The 16910-nt window shown below is 39.6% G+C and overlaps 1 protein-coding gene across 2 annotated transcripts in view; it reads left to right on the forward strand.

Moving 5' to 3' along the window:
• Positions 1 to 533: 533 nt before the first annotated feature.
• ANGEL1 (angel homolog 1) overlaps positions 534 to 16910 on the forward strand; it is a 122585-nt gene continuing 106208 nt past the window's right edge. The window contains exons 1-2 of one of the 2 annotated variants that reach the window (XM_056810627.1): positions 567 to 677; positions 1272 to 1379. The gene's annotated coding sequence lies outside the window, so the exon portion shown is untranslated. Of the gene's footprint in view, positions 678 to 1271; positions 1380 to 16910 lie in introns of both variants that reach the window. The other variant, XM_016428175.2, reaches the window with a different exon arrangement.

Below are 16910 nucleotides of genomic sequence, written 5' to 3' on the forward strand. Positions count from 1 at the left end.
TTCACACTGGTAATAGCTGGTAGTTAGATCCATTGACTCCAAATTCAGTCCTTTTTCTGTCCACACCACTTTGATCTTCTCTCTGTATCTTTAGGGTGGGGTGAAACTAGCAACAGCACACGTTATGAAAAAATCCACTTGATTCTTTCAAGGGCTAGATTTGGAAGGAGTGAGATACACAGAGACAAAGTAGCTTATTACTTGCAAAGTTCATCTGCCTGGCCTCAATTTTATATCTGTCCTTGGGAGTTGTGCATTACTTCAGTGCATCTCATTAACTAGCCCACAACTTGTACATGAACTCAGATGAGATTTCTCCCTTCTCCTGCACCCCACCCCCAAGATAAGTGAAAAACATCTAATGTAATCTGGCTTTCAAGCTCGGAATGTTTTGCATAAGTTTCTCTTAATTGGTGGTGAGAATGAGAATGATGACTCAATGAATCAAGACTGTGGGAGGGTGGAGTTGGTGGGAGAGCTCTGAAAAAGAGACATTCTTCTTTATTCTTCTTTTGAGAGGACACAGATGGTTCCAGATTTCCATCAGGGCTGACTCCAGTGAAGAAGAAGGGGAAAAAAAGGTCTTTGGAAGTGGCAATATGTAGGGAATGTTGATCCCTTAACATGGCCCTGTTTTCCAGCCTGCCTCCCTAGGGACCTTGGAAATTTCTCCTTTGGTGAGATTGGAGCCTCTCTTGGTTGAGTTGAGAGTCCATTTTGCTTTCATCAAAGAACTCATTCACATATATTTTCTGGTATATTCTATACTGTAGCACTTTTTTTTTTCAATTTCTGTTTATCTGCTTTGGTAAATGGGTTAACTTATTATCATTATGTGTGATGGTCCTTCATATAGTTAGCATTTGGTGGGAAGGAGCCAATCCAGTGGATATAAACTTGGGGTATTCTCTCCCCTTTAAGGTATAATGGCCAGGAAAGTGACTTGAAATGGAAATTATGACTCCAGATTAGCAAATTTTAGTGGGGCAGATAAAAATAGTTCTAGAATAGTCCCTCTTTTTCTCTGAGGAGAACAGAGCAACCATCTTCATGGCCTCTTCTACTCTTCTCAAGGAAGGAATCATAGCCTTCCTATGAGAAGATTGGCAAGATTCAGAGATATCTTTTCATGCCAAACCTTCAGATTATCTGTTTATTTCTTTCGATATCCCTATAACTACACAGGCAACACACGCCTTAACTCTATAGCTAACATTCCTTGAAAAGACCAAGAAGTGGAACTTACTTTGGGTTACTGTACGATTTTTTAGATTCAGATATTGCTAAAGAAACTTGAGAAGAGAGATTTTTAAAGGGCATTTGGCATCTCTTCGTGGAAAAAAAGAGAAAGAGGTCAGGGAACAGGAGGAACTGGAGAGGTAAGGACAACTTGACTCTGGGTTATAAGGGGAGGTAACATTTATTCTTCAAAATAAATGAGGGCTTGGGTGGAAGGAATGTATATGTAATTTTATTAATGATTCCTGATCACAGACACTGTGGAGTTACTACCTAAGAACTTTAATCAAAAGTGATCCTGAAGAAATTATCCTGTGATATAGTACAAAAATTTGAGTTTAAATTCTGGTTATGATTCAACTTGCATGACTTTCAAAAAATCACTTAATGCTCTGGGCTTCACTTTTTTTTTTTTATCTTTAGAATGAATGGGTTTATAGGATGAAAAACTAGAAAAACTTAGAATATTTGTCCAAACTGTGAATGACTTAGTTATCAGAAATACAATGATCCAAGATGACCCCAAAGAATTTGTGATGAAAAATGCTATCCACCTCCAGAGAAAGAACTGGAGTCTGAATGCAGATTGAAGCAAACCATTCTTCTTTTTATTTCCAAGACTTTTTTTAATGTGATTTCTTCCACAACATGATGAATATGGAAATATGTTTTGTGTGATAGTCATGTATAACCAATGGCAAGTTGCTCACTATCTCTGGGAGGGATATAGGAGAGAGAAAGAGAGAGAGAGAGAGAGAGAGAGAGAGAGAGAGAATGTGGAACTCAAAATGTCAAATTGTTTTTACATGTAAATGGAAAAATTAAATATTATAGTATACATTTTATATATAATTAAAATCCCATGATTCTAAAAATATAAAAGACATATCAATCCAGTTCTCACATTTTATAGATGAAGAAAGTGTGGCCAAGACCAAAGTCATGTAGAAAATAAATGGCAAACCCAAGATTTGAATCAAGATCCTTTGACTTTGGAGCCAATTAATGATCTTTCACTATGCCCCACTGAAGTAGATTGTGCTACATCCTGCTATACCTTTCTAGGATGCATAGAGCTCAAGATTAGTCTTTGCTCTGGCTGCTTTACTTAACTTGAGGAGTAGAGAACATGAAGGAAGAGCCTTCAAAGAGAGGAATTCCTAAGCCACTTTCTTCATCTGGATGGTTCCACTTTGATCTTCTTGACCTAAGTCTCTTTCTACTATACTTTCTCAAGCAAATAAGTACAGAGCCATGGGATTCCATGTGATGGTTAAGACCCAATTCCCTACACCCATTTATGGTACCATAGGAATATAGAGGGAAGGAAACTGCCCCCTCTCTGAATGGATATTCTCATTATTTCTGAAAATCAAGGTTCTGTTTCTGTGATCTTGTATGTAGTGAGAGGCATGGGAAGAATAGGTTAAAGAGTTATTGCAACTTTTGGAATACTTTTTTCCATTCCAGTGATTATACAAGCCAGAGCTTTTATACACCTTCAGATAATCTTATTAGCCTCTCCATTTGATCCCTCCATTTTCTGTGTGTCTACTTGCCAGGGCCCATCACTGAGAGCCTTTGAAAATGACTAGATGAGCCAGTCAGTGCTTAAAGTAGTAGTCCTCTTTATTTGGACTATTTAGGGAAAGATCCAAAAAAGAAGGCCACATAGCTTAATTGGAGACAGTCAAGGAAATGAGAGGCAAGAAGAACCATGGAAGGATACAAGGGCAGCCCAATGAACCCCTCATACTGTGACCATTCCTGAGTCCTCCAAAGTAGAAGACCATAAACTCTGACACACTAGGGATAGGGCTAACCATGCCCAAATTAGAGATAGGATTCCAAAGCAGGAGAATATCAACTCTGACATACTGGGACAGAACTACAACTTTCAAGATAGGGAAGAGTCAGGGAAGGATTAATGGCCCATGAGATTATTGGGGGAAAATGCTATTATGTGAAACCCTCTAGCCTGATGGTAGAAAAAAAAATAGCAGAGACCAACATTTTGGGCAGCTAGATAAAGTGCAAGGTCTGGAGTCAAGAACACTCATCTCTCTGAGTTCAAATCTGACCTCAGATACTTCCTAGTTGTGAGATCCTTGGCAACTCATTTAACTCTGTTTACCTCAGTTTCTTCATCTATAAAATGGAGGAAAATGGCACACTACTCCAATATCTTTGCCAAAAAAAACCTGAATGGGATCGCTGAGAATCAGAAATGACTGAACAACCATGAGAAAATAGTTTACAGTGGTCTAGGATTCTGGAGTTCCTGCTGCCTCAAAGCAGCTCACTTATTGGTGGAACTTGGCATGGCAGCTTCCAAATCAGATCTGCTCAGGTATTTGTAGGGATGGGAAGGATCCAATTGAATGTTTCTAGTTGGTTTCCAAACTCTCAGTGAAACTCCAATGGCAGAGAGGTGTCCATCAGCTAGAAAATGACACATTTGTAATATGGAAGCTTGCAGAAAAAATCCAAATTGGGGGAAGGAGCCTAGAAACATAGGAGGATTAAAGGGAAGCATCCAGAGGGGGATGAGAACAAGACTATGGAATAACAACTAGCATTTAAATAATATTTTAAGGTTTTACAGTGTTTTTGTTTACTTGTTTTAGTTGTGTCGGACTCTTCATGACCTGATTTGAGATTTTCTTTGTAAAGATACTAGATTAGTTTTCCAGTCCCTTCTCCAGCTCATTTTATAGATGAGGAATCTGAGGCAAACAGGGTTCAGTGATTTGCTCAGGGTCTTGATCATCTGGTGTCTGAGGCTGGATTTGAATTCAGATCTTTCTGACTCCAGAACTGCCACTGTGTCATCTTAATGACCTAAGGTTTCCAAAGCACTTTACAAACATCTCATTTTATACTCACAACAATCTTGGGAAATAGGTGCCATTTTACAGATGAAGAAACTGAGGCAGATAGCAATTGAGTGACTGTAGAATAGAGGAAGACCAGGCCAGTAAAATCAGAATTCTGTATCAAGTATGAAATAATTTTTATACTCAGTTTCTGGACTGTTTCCAAGTGATCCCTTTCTTCCTATTTTTTCTATTGTCTTTGAATAGACTCCCAGGCACCTTTTCCTTTTTTTTTTTCCCTAGAACATGAACTATGATTCGTTGCCCTGGGCTATTCTCCAAAGCTTTGTGGGTCTTCTAGGGTCTAACAGGAAGCCTCTAGGTTGGGGGAGGAGGCAGAAAAGTCATAGTTATCTCCTCCTAAAGCCAATGCCAACATCTTTGCAGGAACATAATCTGCCCCACAACTAATAAGTGACCACCACCCACTGGATGCACCAATACCAGAGATGCTGTCTCCATGGCAACTGGTACCTTTTTCTCATATGCTTCCTCCCTTTTTCTTTTCTGAACCCGAGAGTTTAAAGGAACAGAAACACTGAATCTGGACTTTGGAGGAGCAAGTTTCCCTCCCCCCAAGCTGGTGCCAGCAAGAAAGAGACAATACCACACCCTGGGTATGTTTCAAATTGAATTCACTACCAAACAGACTGAGAAAGAGCTTAGATTATGAAATGACTGGCAACTCCAGTCTCTCTTACGACTCTTTAGAGAAGTCCTTCTTGTCTAACACCTTTGTACTGGTCACTGCTTGGGAGTGAGAGATTGTCAGAGCCTGGATAATGATGTGGGGAGGGAGGAAGGAAGGGAAGGAGGGAGAAGAGAGAGAGAGAGAGAGAGAGAGAGAGAGAGAGAGAGAGAGATGGAGAGAGGAGAGAGAGAGAGAGGGAGAACAAGACCAAGAGCCATAGGCACGTTTATGCGTGGGTGTGTGCTCATGCGTGTGTGCATACGTGTGTCTTTACAAGTGTGTATATTTCTATGCAATTAGAATATATGAATAATATTAGCGGGTTGATTCTCATACAGATAGGTTTTTTATGGCCTGATAGTGCTCGATATGGGAAGAGACTGGGTGCAACATTAAATAGCAAAAGGGATCGGATCATGATATTGGTGAGAAGGTACAAATTCAGGGAAATATTCATTCTTTTCATTTTCAATTCTGCCTATTGGGTACAGAGCACTGGAAGCAGAGTTTGGAAATAAGTCTCTATCCCTGCCTTTATGATCTAATAGCTAAATAAGACAGAGCAGATGGGACAAAGTGTGTTGTAGTAGAAAGACTTGAAGTCTAGAAACCTGGTGAAGCCAGCCCCCCTATGAAAATAAGGATGCTTAGAAGAAAATGGGTTTGGGGAGAAAGATAATGAGTATATCCAGGTAAAACATGGATTGAGCATTGGATGTGGAGTTAGGAAGACTTGAGTTATAATCCTGCCTCAGATCCTTACTGGTGACTCTGGGGAAAGTCACTTAGCCTCAGTTTCTTCATCTCTTAAATGATAATAATGGTAGTACCCACTTCACAGGGTTACTGTAAGGAAAAAAAAAACAGGTGGTATAGATGAATATAATGTAAAGTTCTTTGCACACCTCAAAGCACTCTATAAATGCTCTTATCATTATTATTATATTAAATGCTTTGCAAATGCTAAAGTACAATATTTGTTTTGTTATTTGATCATTTTCAGTTGTGTCAACTTTTCATAATCTAGTATCTTGGATACTGGAATGGTTGCCATTTCCTTCTCTAAATTATTTTCCAGATGAGGAAACTGAGGCAAGTGGGGTTAAGCAACTTGCCTAGGGTCACACATCAAGTAAGTGTCTGAGGCCATCTTTGAACCATGAAGATGAATCTTCCTGACTCAGGTCTAACTATCCACAGCATCACTTAGCTGGTATCATTTAAATGTTAGTTATTATGATCAAATTCAAGGAAGGGTTCCAAAGCAAGTGATTTGCACAGTTGAAAAGGCAAAGTTGTTATTCATACTTGTGATCAAAGAAGGCTTCATGGAGGAGGAGAAGTTGACATTTGAGTTGGGCTTTAAAGAATGGGTACGAAGACAATATGACAGAGGCTAGGTATAGACCAATATCTCACATCCTATACCAAGATAAAGTTAAAATGTATATATGATTTAGATATAAAGAGTGATACTATAACTAGCTTCAGGAAACACAGAATTGTTTTCCTAGGAGATCTGTGGAGAAGGGAAGAATTTGTGACCAAACAAGAAAAAAAGAGTATTTATAAGATGTAAAATGAATAATTCTGATTATATAAAAGAATGGGTAGGAATTTGGCAGGTAAAGAATGGGTGGGTAAATGAATGGTAGGATTCATTTTCCTTGGGGTGCACAGCTAGCTGCCCAGTTTGACTGTCCTGTAGAATTGCATGAATGAAAATAACGTGAATATGGCTAGAAATGTAAGATGGAGCCAGATTGTGAAAGGCCTTGAGTGCCAGGCAAAGGAATTTGAATAGGAGAGAGCAATTGAAGATTTTAAACAGAGGAATGATCTGATCAGAATGGTAAGGTTAAAGATAGATGCTTTTATTACTTTGTTTTTTATTTTAATTTATCTATTACTTAGCAATTTTAGATCCCACAGGAAGCCCTGATGCTAAAATTTCAGTGGTTCCTCTTTACTTAACAAGATAAAGTAGAAGAACAATTGAAGAAACCATTAATTCTCCCTTAAAGCTTCACAGAGGGCAGCTGGGTGGTAAAGTGGATAGAATACCAGGCCTGGAGTCAGGAAAATACCCCTTTCCGAGTTCAAATCTGGCCTCAGACAATTACTAGCTGTGTATCCCTGGGCAAATCACTCAACAGTTTGCCTTTGATTTCCTCATCTGTAAAATGAACTGGAGAAAAAAACATGACAAAAGATTCTAGGATTTTTGCCGAAAAAACCTCAAATGAGGTCAAGAGAGTTGGATATGACTGAAATGACTTCTTCACTCTAATATGAACATTCCAAGTTCCTTCAGATGATCTTGTGGAGGCATGATCTCCAGATCTCTCATTATCTTCGTCACCATCTTCTGGAATCATGACCTTCTAGCTGGAGATCTCTGTATCTTTATTTCATTTATTTTCAAGACAAGACAGCCTTGTCTCTTTATTTCATATATTTTTTATTTTTTTAACCCAAGTTTAGGGCTTTACATCGGTCCCTTTAAAACTGAATTTAACCCATCATTTTAGCCTGTCAGGTTCTTTTTGATCTTAACTGTCATTCATCTTGGCTATCATTATCCGTTTTGTGTCTTTTGAAAATTTGATAACAATACTATAATAATTACAGTAAGACGAGCTGGCATTGATATGGTTTGTTAAGGTCTTCCATATTTTACATTAATTGTTGTGGTTTCGGTTGTTTCATTCATGTCTGACTCCTTGTGATTTTCTTGGCAAAGATACTGGAGAGGTTTGCCATTTCCTTCTCCAGCTCATTTTACAGATGAGGAAACTGAGACCAACAGGGTTAAGTGACTTGCTTAGGATCAGACAGCTAGGAAGTGTCTGCAGCCAGATTTGCACTCAAAAAATGAGTCTTTGGGCCTGGCATTCTATTGATTCTGTCCTCCAGCTGCCCTTTCCTCTTTCCACCAGTCTTTGATATTGTGATAATACCAGTCTATGATTACTCCCCCTCTTCATGTGTCCTTGATCTTATTCTCTCCTATTTTCTCTAGGAGATTGTTCCCTTTATCATTCCACCTCCCCCCAACCAACCACCAATATTTAATTTCTCCTTATCGGCTAGTTCCTTCTTTAATGTCTTTGAATATGTCTGTCTCTCCATTCTTAAAAACAATCCTAAACTAGATGCGATTATTCCCTCAAGCTATACTTCCCTATATCTCTTCTCTCTTTCTACCAAAACTCCTCAAAAAAAAAGCTATTAACTCTTGCTGCCTCCTTCTATTTGTTTTTCCCCCCTCACTTTTCAGTCCTTTACAATCTGCCTTTCAGTCTCATTTCGTAGTTGAAGTTGCTCTTTCCAAAGTTACCAAAGAACCAAATTGCCAATTCTGATAGTCTTTTCTCAGTCCTTATTGGTTTTGACCTTTCTGTTATATTTGATACATTTGAACACCATTTCCTCTCCTAGGTAGTCTCTCATGGCTGGGTTTTCATGACCACACTCTTCCCTGGGTTTTTTCCTACCCATCTGACAATTCATTCTCAACCTCATTTGCTGGCTCATCAGTCACCTCAATCGCTCCCTCCCTCCCTCTCTCTCTCCCTCTCTTATTGTTCTTCTACCTTGGAACCAAGCCACAATATTGATTTCAACATGGAAGGTAAGGCTTAAAAAAAAATTCAGTGAGCTACCTAGCTGCCCCAAATCTGACTCTTTGTGACTCTATTGTGGTTTTTCTTGTTAAAGATATTGCAGTGGTTTGCCATTCCCTCTCTAGCTCATTTTATAGATTTGGAAACTGGGATGAACAGGGCCACCCAGCTAGGAAGTATCTGAGGCTGGATTTGAAACTCAGGGAAATGAATCTTCCAGACTCTAATCCTGGCACTCTACCCACTGTCCCACCTAGATGTCTCATCCAAAATAATAGTAGTTATCATTTATGTAGCACTTTAAAGTTTAAAAGTTCTTTAATATATATATATATTTTCATTTGATCTTGACCATAACCCTGAGAGGAAAGTGCTATTCTTATCCCTACTTTACAGCTGTGGTAAATGAGGTTTTGATTGGTGAAATTATTTGCCCAGGGGCACACAGCTCCTAAAGTCTGAGGCAGGACTGGAACTCAAGCCTTCTTGACTCCCCAGCACTTGATCCACTTATCCATGTGCTACTTATCTAGAATTTTTGTTTTTTTCCCCAAAAACCATTCCTCTTCTGAATTTACCTATTTCTGTATGGGATTACATCATACTTTCAGTCTTGTAGGTTCTCAACCTCAGCATTATCTTGAACTCTTCATTTTCTGTGACTCCATTTATTTAATTAGTTGGAAAATCTTTCAGAGATATAGATGGCTCAGTAGATTGAGAGTCAGGCCTAGAGATGGGAAGTCCTGGGCTCAAATGGATACCTCCTAGTTGTGTGGCCCTGGGCAAGTCACTTAATCCCCATTGGCCTATCCCTTACTATTCTTCTGCATTGAAACAAATGCATAGTATTGATCCTAAGACAGAAGGTAAGGATAGAAAGAAAGAAAGAAAGAAAGAAAGAAAGAAAGAAAGAAAGAAAGAAAGGAAGGAAGGAAGAAAGAAAGAAAGAAAGGAAGGAAGGAAGGAAGGAAGGAAGGAAGGAAGGAAGGAAGGAAGGAAGGAAGGAAGGAAGAAAGAAGGAAAGAAAGGAAGAAAGAAAGAAAGAAAGAAAGAAGGAAAGAAAAAGAAAGAAAGAAAGAAAGAAAGAAAAAAGAAAGAAAGGAAGGGAGAAAGGGAGGAAGGAAGAAAGAAATGGAGGAAGGAAGAAAGAAAGAAAAGGAGGAAGGGAGGGAGGAATGAAGGAAGGAAGGAAAGAAGGAAGGAAGGAAGGAAGGAAGGAAAGAAGGAAGGAAGGAAAAAAGGAAGGAAGGAAGGAAAATCTTACTGTTCCTACTTCCACAACATCTCTTATATCTGACTTCTTTTCTTTACTCATATAGCCACCATCTCAGTTTAAACCTAGATTATTATAATGTCTTCAGATTTGGGTGCTCTGCCTCCAAATTCTCCCAATTTCCATTCAACCTCCATAGAGCTGCTCAAGCTATTTTCTTGAAACAACAGATCTTTACCACACCACTCTCCTGTTACATAAACTCTGTGGTTTCCTTTTTTTCCTCTAGGATAAAATATAAACTGATCAAATGAAATAATTGTATGTAAAATGCTTTGCAAACTTCAAAGTCCTATATAAATGTCAGCTAAATGTTAGCTATTATTATAAATTCTCCTCTGGCTTTTAAGACCATTCCTCAGTCTGTCCTCAAACTATCCTTCTAACCTGGCTAATCATTATTCCTTTTCTTGCAATCTAAGGATCTGCCGAAATGTTCTCTATTTTTCACATATGGTACTCCATCTCTTGTCTCCATGCTTTTGTACTTGCTATTCCCCATGCTTGGAATGTACTTCCTCCCCATAAAACCCCTCATTTCCTTTAAGAGGCAACTCAAGCATCATCTTTTATATACAGAGGCAATCTGAAAAAGGAAGGCACCAATAGTATAGGAGCTGAGGAGAGACAACCAGGAAAGATCTAATGCAAAAAGAAGTTTGGCTTAGCATCAAGTTTCAAAGGAATTCTGGGAAACTAGGAGGTAGAGGTGAGGAGGGAGAGCATTCTAGACATGAAGGACATTCATGTAAAGGTACAGAGAGGAATGATGGAATATGAAGTCAAGTAAGCTACGAGGGGCAACTAGGAGGAACAATGGATAGAGCCCTGGGCTTGGAATCAGGAAAACTCATCTTTGTGAGTTCAAATCTAGCCTCAGATATTTACTATGTGACCCTGCACAAGTCATTTGACCCTGTTTGCCTCAATTTCCTCATCTGAAAAATGAATTGGAGAAGAAAATGGCAAAAACCATTCCAGGATCTTTGCCAAGAAAACTCCAAATGGATCCACAAAGAATCATATTTTAAAATGAGTAAACATCAACCTCAAGCTATACATCTGCCAGTGTGACAGACCATGAGAGAGAGAATGTAAGAAGACAGAAAAGCCACATAGAAGTCTTCAAGAAACGATAGTTGAATGAATCCCAAATGAAACTGGATTTTTCAAATGTATGGGTTAGTATGATTATTGCCACAATAGATAAGCTTCTTGTACCTAGCAGACAGAAGGGAAAATGGAATTAGAATGACTAGAGAAAAGATTTAAAGTTATACAAATAGAAATCTTCTGAGACAGTGGTGAGACTAGAGTTAAGGGGGGTGATGGGACTGTTTTTAATTTTCCTCTGAGAGGCTTCAGTGGGGGGTTGTTGAGGGGGACTGGTGGGAAGAGCTCAAAAGGAATTTTCATTTAGTCATTTAGAATGTTTAGAATTCAATGAAGGAATATTGTGGTGTTCTGTTCTCTGAGGAGGCCAGGGTGATGAGGGTAACAGTTCATGTAAAGACATTTCCTCAGAAAAAATGAGTGGGATGGCCATGGATCAGACCACCTAAAAAGTAGGGGGCAGGACTAGGGAAGAAAATGGATGACCTCTTGCTTTTCTCTCCCTCCTCCCCTCCCCATTCCTTTTTTTTCATGGCTGACTCTGACCTTGCCTAATTTGCACCAGACTTGTATTTGTGTGTCCTATGAATCTGTAAGGGACCTACAAATTCTGGCTCAGCCTACTATAGAAACCAGTTTAAAATACATCTAATGGCATTTGGAAGTTTTCAAGACAATGGTAGTGGGAGCAAAGAGAGTAAGGGGTTTGGAGGACAGTTTTTCAGATTCATCTCCATCTAGTTCCTATCTCACCACTTCATGACATCCCATTTTCCAAAATCATACCCATCATCACAGCTCTGGGATGTATATTTCTGAGAGTTTCACTCTTAGATTTTGTGCCCAAAGAACATCACGATAATTTCTCTGGATTGTAATGGTGTTCTCTAGGGAGAATGGGAGGAAGTATCAACTGCTCATAGAACCTGGGGCTAGAAGGGACCTCAGAGGTTATTTAGTCCAATCTCCTAATTTTACAGAAGAGGGAACTGAACTCTAGGGAGGTTAAGGGACTTGCTCAAGGTCATTCATGTAACAAGCTTCTGAGGTGAGTACTCTGACTCCAGAGCCAATGTACTTTCCAATTTTTCTACATCCCCTCCAATATTTGTCATTTCTTTTTGGTCATGTTTGCCAATCTGACAGGTGTGAGATGGTATTTCAGAGTTGTTTTAATTTGCATTTCTCTAATCAATAGTAATTTGGAACATTTTTTCATATGACTAGATGATTTTAATTTCTTCCTCTGAGAACTGTTCATATCCTTTGACCATTTTTCAATTGGATAATGCTTTATATTCTTATAAATTTGACTCAATTCTTTATATTTTTGAGAAATGGGGCCTTCTATAAATTTTTTCCCCTGAATTTCTTATTTCCCTTCTAATCTTGGTTGCATTGGTTCTGTGTGTACAAAACACTTAATTTAATGTAATAAAAATCATCCATTTCTTTTTTCATAGTGTTCTCTTTGTTTTGTTTGGTCATAAATTTTTCCCTTATCCATAAATCTGAAAGTTAAACTTTTCCATATTCCTCTAATTTGTTTATGGTGTCACCCTTTATTTCTACATCAATTATATTTTTAGATCTTGGTATATGGAGTGAGATGTTAATCTATGCCTAGTTTCTGCCCTACTGTTTTCCAGGTTTTCCCAACAATTTTTGTCAAATAGTGAGTTCTTTCTCCAAAAACTTGGGTCTTTTAGTTTGTTGAACACTAAGTTACTATGGACATTAGCTACTCTGTGTTGATAAATTAATCGATTTCATTGTCTATTACTCTATTTCTTAAGCAGTACTAGATTATTTTGATGATTATTACTTTATAGTATAGTTTGAGATCTGGTATGGCTAGGCCTCCTTCCTTCATATTTTTTTTCATTGATTCCCTTGATATTCATGACCTTTTGTTCTTCCAGATGAACTTTGTTGTTATTTTTTTCTAGTCCTATGAAATAATTTTTGGGTATTTTGATTGGTATGGCACTGAATAGGTAAATTAATTGAGGTAGGATTATCATTTTTATTATATTATATTGGCTCAATATATTCATGAGCAATTAATATTTTTCCAATTGTTTAGGTCTGACTTTATTTGTGTGAAGAGTGTTTTTCAACTATGTTCATATAGTTGATGGATTTGTTTTGGAAGGTATACTCTTGAGTATTTTATATTGTCTAGATTATTTTGAATGGAATTTCCTTTTCTATCTCTTGCTGTTGAATTTTGTTGGTGGAAAATAGAAATACTGATATTTCTGTGGGTTTATTTTGTATCTTGCAACTTTGCTAAAGATGTTAATTATTTCTATTTTTTGTTGTTGAATTGAATTCACTTTCTACTTCAGCTTCTTTAACTGTAAAATGGGGGTGATAATACTTACCACCCAGGGTTGTTGTGAGAATCAAATATAATATCTGCAAAGAATTTAGCACAATAGTTGAAATGTTTCATTCTCTCTTCTCCATCCTACCTTCCTTCCTTCCCTCCCTTCCTCCCTCCCCCCCCCTTCTCTTCCTTCCTCTGTACCATATTACTAGCTGCTTGGCATCACTATGTTTGGAGAGGGAATGGAGTGGCAGTAGAAAACTTTCATTTACTCTTATCATCCTGGTCTAAAAGGCATAAGACCAATGCTACTTCATTACTTTGTAAATACCATGAAGTTAAATTCCTCATCATTCCTTTCTACCTGCCCTCTTGTGGTGGAGTCACTTAGGAGAGGTAGGATAAAGGGTTATGGGGGTGTTGAGGGTTGGTGGAAAACTGAGGATGTTTATTATGAAAAAAGAAAAGTTTATGGGGGACCCGATAGTTCTATTTAAGTATCTGAAGGATGATTGGGCAGAACTAATTAGAAATAATGGGTGGAAACTGAGAGAGACATATTTTCAGTGGATGCACAGAAATATTTCCTAACAATTTGTTTAGTCTCTACTCCTCACCCTACCTCCCCCACTGCCATGTTTGGGCCAGTGGTTTCACCAGTAGAAAATAGAAGTCCAAAGACCCTTTATGTATCATGGTCTACTCTGGAGATCTGGTGAAACATATGGATGCCATCTCAAGATAATATCTTTATATACATTTAAAAATACACAGAATTGCAAAGAAAATAAATTTTATTGAAATATAGTTATCAAAAAATATTTTTAAGAGTTCTTTGATCTCCCCCCCCCCCCCAGGTTAGAGTATGGGTATTCTTAGAATGGATATTTCCTTCACTAACTCATATTATCATCTCATCTGTAACTTAAAGTTATATAGTGGGGGTTAAAGTTATATAAATCTGGGATCCTTGAGGAATTGGGTGTCTTGTTCACAGTTACTCAGCTATTATGTGCTTAGAAGTAGAATTTGAACACTGGTCTTTCCTGCACCAAGCCTTGAGCTTCCCCTCTCTCCTGAGCTATGTTACCTTTCTTCCAAACAATTGAAGCTGAGTTCAAGGGGAATGAGCTGCCGCTGGAAGTAGTCAACTCCCTATTCCTACAGGTCATAGGATTTATATTTAGAAGAGACCACTTCACTTTAGAGAAGAAGAAAATGACATACAGAGACACATGTTGACATATGTAAAGTTACTTGCTCAATGTCAAAAATGGCAGAGATGAGGATACAGAGGCAACTAGGGGCCTTGGTGGATAGAGCAATGGTCCTGGAGTTGGATCAAGCTGCATTATCTTTGTTTTTTTTTTCATCATTGGCTTGCTTACTACAGTAGGGTGATGGGGTCAAAGGGAATATTAACCCTCCTCCTCTCTTCCTCCTTGGTTTCACTCATGTGGTGTCTGGGTACCAATGAAAGAGAATTTGAGTTTATTGAATTTGGTGTGTTAGAGTGCCAGCTGGAGGCTTCCAAGCTTTCTTCCATCCAACCTGCCAGATCCTTCCCAAGCTCTATCTATTTTATGAATCAAAAAAGGGGGAAAAAAAGACAAGCACCACTGGTATCCCACTTATTGGGTGATAGACATGCCAATCAGGACAGCAGTCAATGGTCTGTGGAAGGTGGAGATTGATGGTAGGTAGGTCTATTTAACTAGGAAGAGAGTCCTTCCTTCCTTCCCAGGAAGGTTTTGTCCCTAAAATCTAGTATGTTTAGCCTGGTAGTCAGCAACTCCCTTGGCACCTCAAAGGAGGAGGAAATAAGGAAAGAAATTAGGCTGACCATGATGGGGGGGGGAAGGAAGAAAGGGGATATAGAAAAGGAAAGAAAGAAGAGGGGTTGTGGTTGGGGGGAAAGATGTATATAGTGGAAAATGGTAGAGAGAAGACCAGCCACTGTTATTTTCTCTGGTGTGACAGAGTCACAACCAAATCATTATTGCTAAATTCTGAGCTGGCTGATGCCAGCTGCTTCAGGGTTAAAGTTGCTCTTGGAGTAAGGGCTGAACACAAGGGTGAAGTGAATCTAGCTTGTACCAGCTGGACAGGGCCAGTTGCTAAATTTTTCGGTGTGATCATTTCACACCTTAGATGTTGTCAAACAATACAATCTTGTTTTTTATTTATTGTTCTGTTGATTGCCTAGACTTAAAGTTATGGAGAAAATGTTCATAACATAGATTTAAACTTAAAAGTATGTTGAACCTACATTCCCTCCTCAGAGAACTAGCTGGTTGTTAAACATAGACCAGTTCACCATGGATTAGACAGCAAGTTCAGCCATAGGTGAAACAGTGAAGTGGTGTTTTTCTTCCATGAATAAAAGAATCCCTGATTTAGAATTAGAGATTGTTGTTCAGTCATTTTGAGCCATGTGTATCCAATTCACTCATGATTCCATTTGGAATTTTCTTGGCAGAGATTCCAGAGGGGTTTGCCATTTTCTTTTTCAGCTCATTTTACAGATGAAGAAACTGAGGCAAATAAAGTAAAGCGAGCGACCCAAAGTCACACAGCTAGTAAATATCTGAGACCAGATTTGAACTCTGGAAGTTGAATCTTCTTGACTCCAGGCCTGGGACACCTAGCTGCCCTAGAAGGAAGTTCCTTACATATTAATAGAGGACTCTGAAAGCCCCTAACTCTTCAAGCCTCAGGAATAGATCTCTACTGGTGGAATTTCAGGTAGAGTGGCAGACAAAGGGTGAGACGTTTGAAGGTAGTGTGGTCACCTCAAATCAGAATACATTCAGCAAGTTAGAGTAGAAAGTAAACCCGAAGACCAGGATTTTACTCAGTGTTCTATTATCAGTTTGCTGTGTGACCTTGCCAAGTGACTTTGCTATGGGCATAACGGTGCTCTTCTCTGGGTTTCCGATTCCCCCTCTGTTATAATGAAGAGGTTGGACAGATGATGTCTAAGGTCCCTTCGGGCTCTGGCTGCCTCCTCGGACAGCCCTGCTGGACAGATCCCTTCTGTGCTGGAAGCCCCATGCACTCAGCCTAAGAACAGCTAAGAATCCCATCTCTACCTCTTTCTGCTAAACACGAAACATGCAACACTCTAATCTGGCCCTGGAGCCTCCACCCTGGCTCTCCCCTCATGAAAAGCCCGTTTGAAACTGGAGCTTAGGAGACCCTGGCCTTGGCCCCTCAGCCCCCCTCGCCGGCCTGCTCATTTCCCGGCATCTCCTTGCAGGGAGCTGGGCCCCTTGCCCTGCTCCAGACGGCCTCTGCCCTGGGCCAAGAGAAAGAGCAGCGGGGGAGGCAGTCGCTGGAATCGGCGCAGGGAGCTGGCCCCATAGCAAGAGGGATGTGGGAACAAGAGAGGAGCCAAGGCTGGCCCCTGCCAAGGCAAACTGGCCCGAGCAGGAGAGGAAAAACAAAGCAAGACAAAAACCAAACATTCCGAAGGAATTTCTGAATTAAAAGCTGGAAACAGGAGGCCAGATTTAGTCTGGGGACTCTGATGCCAGATCTTCAGCCAAAGCCCTTTTACAGAGCCTGTCTCCGTGCGCTGCGGTCTGGGACTCCTCTCCATCCTCCTCCCTCTTCGCGCCCCTTCCCCTCCAGGTGCCCTCCCCCAACATCGAGTGACTGAACTGTTTCCTCTCTCCAGCCTCCTATTCCTCCTCCCCTGATTAAGGGAGGCCCTCCTCCTCCTCCACTGATTTCCCCTTCCTTACTCGCCTCCTCC

The sequence above is a fragment of the Monodelphis domestica genome, chromosome 1, assembly GCF_027887165.1.
Source record: "Monodelphis domestica isolate mMonDom1 chromosome 1, mMonDom1.pri, whole genome shotgun sequence".
Lineage (NCBI taxonomy): Eukaryota > Metazoa > Chordata > Mammalia > Didelphimorphia > Didelphidae > Monodelphis > Monodelphis domestica.